The sequence below is a fragment of the Triticum aestivum genome, chromosome 1D (assembly GCF_018294505.1).
Source record: "Triticum aestivum cultivar Chinese Spring chromosome 1D, IWGSC CS RefSeq v2.1, whole genome shotgun sequence".
Classification (NCBI taxonomy): Eukaryota; Viridiplantae; Streptophyta; class Magnoliopsida; order Poales; family Poaceae; genus Triticum; species Triticum aestivum.
In genome coordinates, this window is record NC_057796.1 from 44,996,809 (window position 1) to 45,004,811 (window position 8,003).

An 8,003-nucleotide genomic window follows, 5' to 3' on the forward strand; every position below is an offset into this window, starting at 1 on the left:
GCCGGGGGCGACCGCCGGCGGCGGCGAGAGCAAAAGGGGGAGGAGGGGGCCCGCGGAAGAGGGGCACGAGCTCCGCCCTGACCACCTCCCGGGGAGGCGGCGCGAGGCGGGTCTGGACGGGGGAGAGGGGAGGGAGGAAGGGGGCGGAGGTGGGGCGCGGGGCCGGCAGCCGGCGGCGGCGGGAGGACGGGAGGGGGAACCCTAGTCGCCTAGTCGCGGGAGCGCCCGAGGGAGCGTCAGGCCCAAACTCCCTAAAGCATATTTTTTTTCTTTTTTGATTGCTTTTCCTTCTCTGTTTCTTTTCTTTATATGCAAGGCCATAAATTGTTACTATGCATCCTTGCTCATACAGAAAATTACTTCAAAATACACATGCTTCTAAAAATGCACATCCTTTTCAAAACTATGTATATCTTATTATCAAAGGTTATAAGGCAGAATGTGTTTCCCACGACTAAAACAAGTAATACATTGTACTTTTTTCAAAGCACACGTGGAATTAGCGGGGTCCTTCAGGTATTTCAAGGGAAAAAAACAGAATCTGTTTAACTAATTTTCTATATTGCTTATTTATGCATTTGTGACCATAGCTTTCCACTTTAGCTCATAAACTGGATGGCAAAATAGATTTGCCCACTTCATATCTATGTTGTCTAATTAGGAAAATAGAGTTTGTTTTATAGCTGATGCTTAATATGTTTTATCGACCGGTGAATGCTCAACTTTAGCTCATAAACTGGATGGAAAATACTAATTTTGATGAGGCTTTTGCCACTTATTGTTTTATGGTTGTCTAGACAGCTGATGGCATGCTTCTTTCTTGCTAATTGTCAATTCTTTTGTACAGGGTCCCTCAGCTACTTATGCTTTGCTAGACAATGAGAGTATGTAGATAGCATGTATGGTTTTTACATTGTTTTGCGCAGGTTGAGATGCATCACACGATGTTCTCCTTTTACATTTATGAGTATTACAGAGTCCTTTCTTTTTTCACAAGGGGCGGTACCTGTGCCATTTGATTCGAAGGACTAAGAGTTGATCACAAAGGGGTAGCATTCAGGATATACACACACAAAAGAGTATAAAACCAAATTATATGATGTAATTGACCACTATTTCTATTAACTTCTCCTGTACACAATGTTCACAAGTTCATGTATTAAGTACATTTTATTGTGTCACTTGTGTTTACTTTTTTTCAATGCAAGTTTACAGCTACTCGGAGTTCCTAATTGTAGACTCAACTATCTTAACCTACCGATGATCTAATTTGTGGCATTATTATCTTAAGAAAATATTTGCATTTAATTTCCTTTATATATAAGGGGTATAAGTTCTTACCAAATGTACTCAAATATACGGTTATTGAAAAAATGCAAATATTTTTAACACGAACATGGTTTTAAACGGGTCTTTGCACCATTTGGCGCAACTGGTCATCTAGTTCCTATAAAACTACCTGCTTACTTCACACTAACCTGGCTAACAGAGAACACATATGAGCACAAAGAGGGGCATCAGTGCTTGCCTACAATTGTACTTGGATAACATAGTTGTGCATCAGCATGTCACACTACAAAGAACAAAAAGGTAGAATAAGACAGCAGAGGCTTTCATTGCTTTTCCGTTAGTTCAGATGCAGGATCATCTCATGCCAACTATTCTTGATCATAATTAAATATTAACATCAACAATATGCAAGAGCATAGTGCATTTAGTGCATCATTTTATGTTTATACAATATACATGATGATCAATCAAGTACCATATGTTAAGAACTGAAGCCTCTATAACATAAGTTGAATTTGAAGATTGCAGAAACTATGAGAAGCAGATGGAATTGCAAATAGTTTATAAAAAAATGAAAACATAAGTAACAAAGAAGGCCACTTGTATCTTCAAATAGCACAGGTCCCTGCAAATCTTCTAAAGCATTGTGGCATATTGTTAATCCAAAGGACACTAACAAAATTCCAAGAACTAAAGGAAGTTGGTGTGGCTCACATTTAGCTTTACTTGAAGATAACAAATCTGCTTATGACCAGATAATAAAATACCAGCAAGCTCATCTAGCTGCAGCCAGCGAGGTCTGAATGCCGAGTTCTCTAAAGAAAGAATAGGAAAATCCTTAGCGATCTTGAAACTTTTCAGTTCAAAAAGACATAGTAGTACAGTAGCATTTTGAGCTAAAGAAATCTTTAAATAAAGAAAACTTGCAATCTGGAAACTTTTCAGTTCAAGAAGGCATAGTAGTATAGTAACATTTTGAGCTGAAGAAATCTTTAAATAAGGAAAACTTGCTTTGGTGATGTCCTTGTGTAGGAATTGCAAATAATAATTCCAAATTTTTATTATACTTTGAAAAAGGAAGCATCCATTATTACAGCACGAAGATATGAGAAAACCAAGCCTATAAGAATCTAATCTGTCATTTACAACATAGTAGTGGTACCTGAAATTAAAATGTACCAAGACATGAAAATTTCACTTTTGCCTTAGAGGACTACATACAGAATTCTGAGATGATGTGGGAAGAAAGATCACCGAGCTATTTCAGATCCTGTAAATTGAAGGTTGTTTCATATCCTGCAGCCGAAATAACATAAAGCAAAAGCAGTAAAATTATAATTAGACCGTCTAAGTTAAATAGGTAAATGTGCAGCGAGAATGTTGAAAAAACAAAGACGCCGCTCAAATCCCCTCGTATCCACAAATTCACAAGCTAACTGCACATTATAGGAAGTACTTTGCATTGAGGAAAAATGATAATTGCTTCGATAGTTCGGTAGACGCAAAATTTTATGGATATTTGCTCACATATCTAAATGCCATGCTTCTTGTGCTTCATATGTAGCTAAAATTCCTTGTGATGTTTTCTAGAACAAGGAACAAATCATGTTTCTTGTGGGCCTTGAGAACTCAAATGTAATATGTGCCATTGTCATCATGTTTTTCGTATCCACAAAATATATAGAGTTAACATAATAGTAAGATGGTTTAGTTATAGTTGGTCGGATTTGCCTTTAAATCAATTTAACACTATGAATGACTTGAAATAGTCTAATGCTCCAGATACAGTTTCATTTGTTGGGATTGGAATTCAAATTAAAGGGAATAGGATGTGAGCATCAAGAAGGTGAGAACATATCCTCCAATTCACAGATTCACTTATTTTCTTCAGTAGAGATATGTTTCTCAGCTTCTCCAAATACCATGTGACATGAATTTACGATTAAATATCATGAGATCAAGGACAATGTAAATCTAGTGTTCAATGACGTACCTGACAGGAAGGTCAGGGAACTGTACCACCAAGCCCCATGCCAGTATAGTTTCTAGCATCTCGACTCTTTCCCGTGATATTGAAAAGCTCGACATCAAAATTAAATAACATCAAAAAATATTTTTTATCAGGCTTGACTCCATGATCCAGAAAATCTAAACATTATAAGATAGTGTAGCACATGTGCTCCTGGGAATACAAGACACAGATTTTGCAGAAAAGAAATGCAAAGCTACAAAATTGGCACCTGAAATGAACTTTTCCCATCAGCTCAAGTAGCATAGGCCTTCATATGCAACATGATGGAATTTAAGTGTGGGATGACAGATGAAGCAGCTGGCACCATCAGCCCACATATTCCAAGCAATGCAGCGGTGTAGACTAAACACAACATGCTGGATTTACCTCCACCAGTTGGACCAGTCAGAATAAACAAAGAGGGAATGTTAACATCGTTCAGTATTGCATTCCATTGATTAGTATCAAGCCAGTAAGGAAAGAGTCTTAATAAATCCATTTCTCTTGACCTTTCTTCCGTGCTATAATCCTGCATAAACAATCCACACTTAAGTAGTCAAGTTTACAACATCATAAGAATAAGTAAATATGTTAGTGGTAGAGAAGAGATTGGAACACTTATGTTCATCAGAAAGGAACATTTCATCTGGCAGCTATGTTGCTTGGTACAGATCACGGATATACACAAAGGATGGTCTTGGTCCAACAAAACTATGCTAAACTCTTTATGATCAAAATTAAATCAAGATTAAGTGTATCATTGTATACTTGACATCTAACAATACTGAAGAACACAATAGAAATTCAAATGAGTGAAACATCCAGCTAAAAAATATGTTCTTGCACTGAATCAACAAGACCCAAGAGCTAAAGGTTTGGTTCCAGTGCACTATTTGAATTTCCCGTGCATGATGCCCTAGTTCTACTTCAGTCTTCTGTATCCACGTTATTTGTAGCAAAGAAGAATAGGGCTAATTCCTCTCTTATAAAGCTAGTAATAAGGGACTGCGTTATTATGAGAGCAGATCAGGTACTCCACATCTAATCATTTCAATATTTTGATGCCGGTACTGATTGGTTGACTACAAAACTGCAAACCATGTGGATGGAAAATTACACACAGAAGGGAAACTCACTGGATACTGGACCACCTAGTGTCAGTCAGGGCTTCTAAACTCGGGATAAATAAAACAATATAAATTTCAGAACCAAAAGAATGCATGACCCATCAGATATTATAAGCAGCAAATCAGCTCAAGACAAAAGGGCATGGAATCCTGAGCTCAAGATTAAATTCCAGTATAAATTGCAGGTACCACAAACCCATCTGGAGATGACAAGAAACAAATCAATGTGGCATTCCCGTTCCACAAACGGGCGGCCAGGGGGGCGCTGCTGCAGAGGCCGAGCTCCTCCGCGGGGATGACGTGGTCGAGGCTGGGACGGGGAGGACATGGCGGGCAGGCGAGGGGGAAGCCAGGAAGGCGGCATGGGGAAGGCGGCGCACCTTTAGCACCGGTCTTACCCGATCTCCGTCGTCTTGCCGTCGTTGCAGACTGATTGGCCGCGAATCCAGCGCATCCGACCACTTCATCGCCCCGTCAACACCAGGCCGGTCCTTCGCTAGATGGGCATGAAGACAAATCAGGAGTGGAGAGTAAGAAGGATTAAGAAACTGCTGGTCGGTTACTCACCGCGTCCCTGGGCTCCAAATCCGGCGAAGAATCGGTTGGCCACCCAACCTGCTCGCCCCCTTAAATCTCAGCTCACTGCAGCCGCAAGGCCCCCACGGGGAAGAGGCGGAGGAGAGAAACGAGGAGAGGAGAGATTGCGTGTGGGGGTGAAGAGGCAGTGAAGAGGGCTCCTTTGTCTTTTTTCAGGACGAATCGGCAGAGAAGGCAGCAATTGCCAAATTGTTTTATCCTTGATGCGTACGTGAATGTTTTGGATTTCTCTCCCGGCACTCAAAGGTTCTACCACATCTTATTTTATATACTCCCTCCGTCCCATATTATAAAAGCGTTTTTTACACTACATTCTTATAATATGGGACGGAGGGAGTACTTAAGAAGTTCATCTCCACTACAATATTTATTTTAACATGCAAGCTGTCCACATCAGCAATCATGCCATCTAAGCAAAAATTGATTTCATTTGCAGCCACATCATCACTAATCTCTACAGCTGGCGCCCATACAATTCCATCACCAAATCGTGGGACTCCGCTTTTCCTTGGTACGCAACGATCCTGGTCACCGAAGCGACCGGACGTTCCATAGGATTCAATTTTCCCTACGCACACATCCTGGTCACTGAACCAACTCACCGTTTCCTTAGAATTTACTACTCCACTTGATGCGCTGCAGTACTGGTCACCCAAGAAATCCATCGTTTCCTATTCCTAACGAACGACGCATCCCTTTTATAACGACCCATCCCTTTTATAACTGGCGGCACTTCTCGACGCATCTTCTCTCACTTCCGGCGCATCACATCTTCCCACCTACTCCTATTTCTTATCGAGTTGTCGCTGTGGGCACCGAGCTCCGGCGCGAGCAACCTCGATGCCAAGATGGGGTTGGATGATGTGCCCTCGCACTGTGCCTGGACGAAACCGTAGTTCATCGTCCACCCGCCAAATCTTGCCCCCGCCTGCCGTACAGCCCTCAGTGCCTCTTCCTTTTCCTCCTAGCTGGAGCACGCCGAGCCGTTCAGCATGGTGTGCGGTGGTAGAGGAACAAGAGGGCGTATTTGCAATTGGGATCTGCTCGCATGTACGTACGCACCAAACTACTTTCCTTACTCATGTCTTTCATGTTTTCTCAACATCGCTAGCGCCACCTTAAGCCCGTGGAATTTTGTTGCAGTGTGCAAACTGAACGCCTCCCTATCCGCATAAATGTGTTCCGTGTGCAAGTTAGATGGGGAACGCATGACTCTTTTCCTAATTCTTTTTTCATTATCGAATCTAAAGGTCAATAATGATATTATTGATATATATTGCACTTGATCTTGAATTAGTAACCTTAACCATCACATATTAGGATTGAATGGTCTGTTTTGCTGCATTTTATAAATATCTATGAATTGGGTTTTGTTCGGAAAAAATTGGAACTGTACTTCTAGCAGCAGTAAGCACTCCACTGGCCGATCTCTTCATATCTGTTATTTGTCGATCTCCCAACAGTTTGTTAATTAAAGAGGGGAGAATGGATGAAGAAGTGTTAGAATAAATCCGAGGCATACCGTTGATCATCCAAGGACCTAGCAATCACACGAGCACGACACCGAGATTTGTTAACGAGGTTCACCGATATGGCTACGTCCCCGGGGCCTGACTACGGGCGCTCCTCCCCTGACACCGTCACAATACCGCACACCGGCCACCCGGGCGCCGGCACACACCGCCGGCTCCCCCTTGCGCGTCTGTGCTATTATGTTGGCATAGGTTACATCGTGTGTCTACCCACACTATATATGAGAGGCCTAGGATACAAGTGTCCTAACTGGACACGACTCCACATCCTATGTAAACACAATACAACTCATAGTCCAACTGTAACCTACCTTGTACACAATATTCGACACAACTCTAACAAACTCCACCTTGGCGAATATTCTCCACCACCTTGAATTCGTCCATGCATCAAACTTCCGTGTACATTGGATTTGAGTTTATCCTATGAGTACCGCTGCTACTCCAAAGACTCCATATGACTCCACCTGCAACTTGTAGTCCCTTCTTTTCTTGACCACAGTCAACGATCGAGCAAAATTAAGTTTCTCTTTACTCTAGTCCGTGCTCCCAACTTTCAGAGTATCCGTCCAACGCCATCACACACTGATCACTGACCTGCGTGAAAGTGAACAACTCACATATTGGATGCCACACATAAGAGTTACCTGAACAAAACATCACCGCTCCTTTCTTGACCACCTGTCTGAGACTTGTAGGAATTTCACCGTTGTTTGTAGTCATTCCGAGTCAAATTCGCAGTTGTCTCACCACATGTATGACCACCAGAGCCCTGGCCCGTCTCCATGCCCCCCGTGCGTACCGCACGCCTCGCCGCTATTACCGCGTCGAGGCTCTGCTGTCCCGGTCAAGTATCAAGGGCCGCGAAACCACACCACTCAACCCCCACTGCAGAGTACCACCGACCATCGCCGACCGGTGACGAGTTTCACGCTTCCATCAGACCACTGGGCTCCAGTCCGAACTGCATATCACTCACTTTTCCCCCTGGTGAATAGGCTTCGATTCCCTGGATCCTTACATCGTAGCCCCTCAATGCAGCTCCACCTTCAACATGACTCCATGGTGGTTGTACTTGCCACCCCGCGCCTCGTCGACTCCAAACTCTCATGTGCACCGTCTTGAATCAACCCTGCGCCATAGTCTTGTCGAAGCCACACAAACCTCGGGGCCTGCGCCACGTGTTTCCACGTCCCAAAAGTCGGTCACCATCAGCATCACGCTCCTATGTCGTCAACGTCGATCCCATCACCGTGTTCTGTACCAACCGACTCGCGTCGATCCGTCAGACTGCCTAGTCCGACCCAGCCGAACTCGTTCGACTGTATGACACGCTCGAGGCTCCCAAATCATCTTCCGTGAATTCTCATCCATCACATGATACTTCCATCTTTAGCTGGCATGACTTTCCGCAACGCCTTCAACCATCCCTGTTGTGCCAACAAA

At 43.2% G+C, this 8,003-nt stretch overlaps 1 long non-coding RNA gene across 3 annotated transcripts; it reads right to left on the bottom strand.

Moving 5' to 3' along the window:
* Positions 1 to 1,649: 1,649 nt before the first annotated feature.
* On the bottom strand, positions 1,650 to 5,158 carry LOC123180192 (uncharacterized). Of its 3 annotated transcripts, none has more exons than XR_006490750.1 (5): positions 4,996 to 5,158; positions 3,284 to 4,924; positions 2,512 to 2,586; positions 2,005 to 2,105; positions 1,650 to 1,926 (listed from the first exon to the last, which is right to left on the bottom strand). It is a non-coding gene; the product is annotated as an uncharacterized lncRNA (long non-coding RNA). The 3 variants fall into 3 exon arrangements; XR_006490751.1 differs by having other exon boundaries at positions 1,650 to 1,923; positions 2,453 to 2,586; XR_006490749.1 differs by having other exon boundaries at positions 2,453 to 2,586.
* Between the last annotated feature and the right edge of the window lie 2,845 nt (positions 5,159 to 8,003).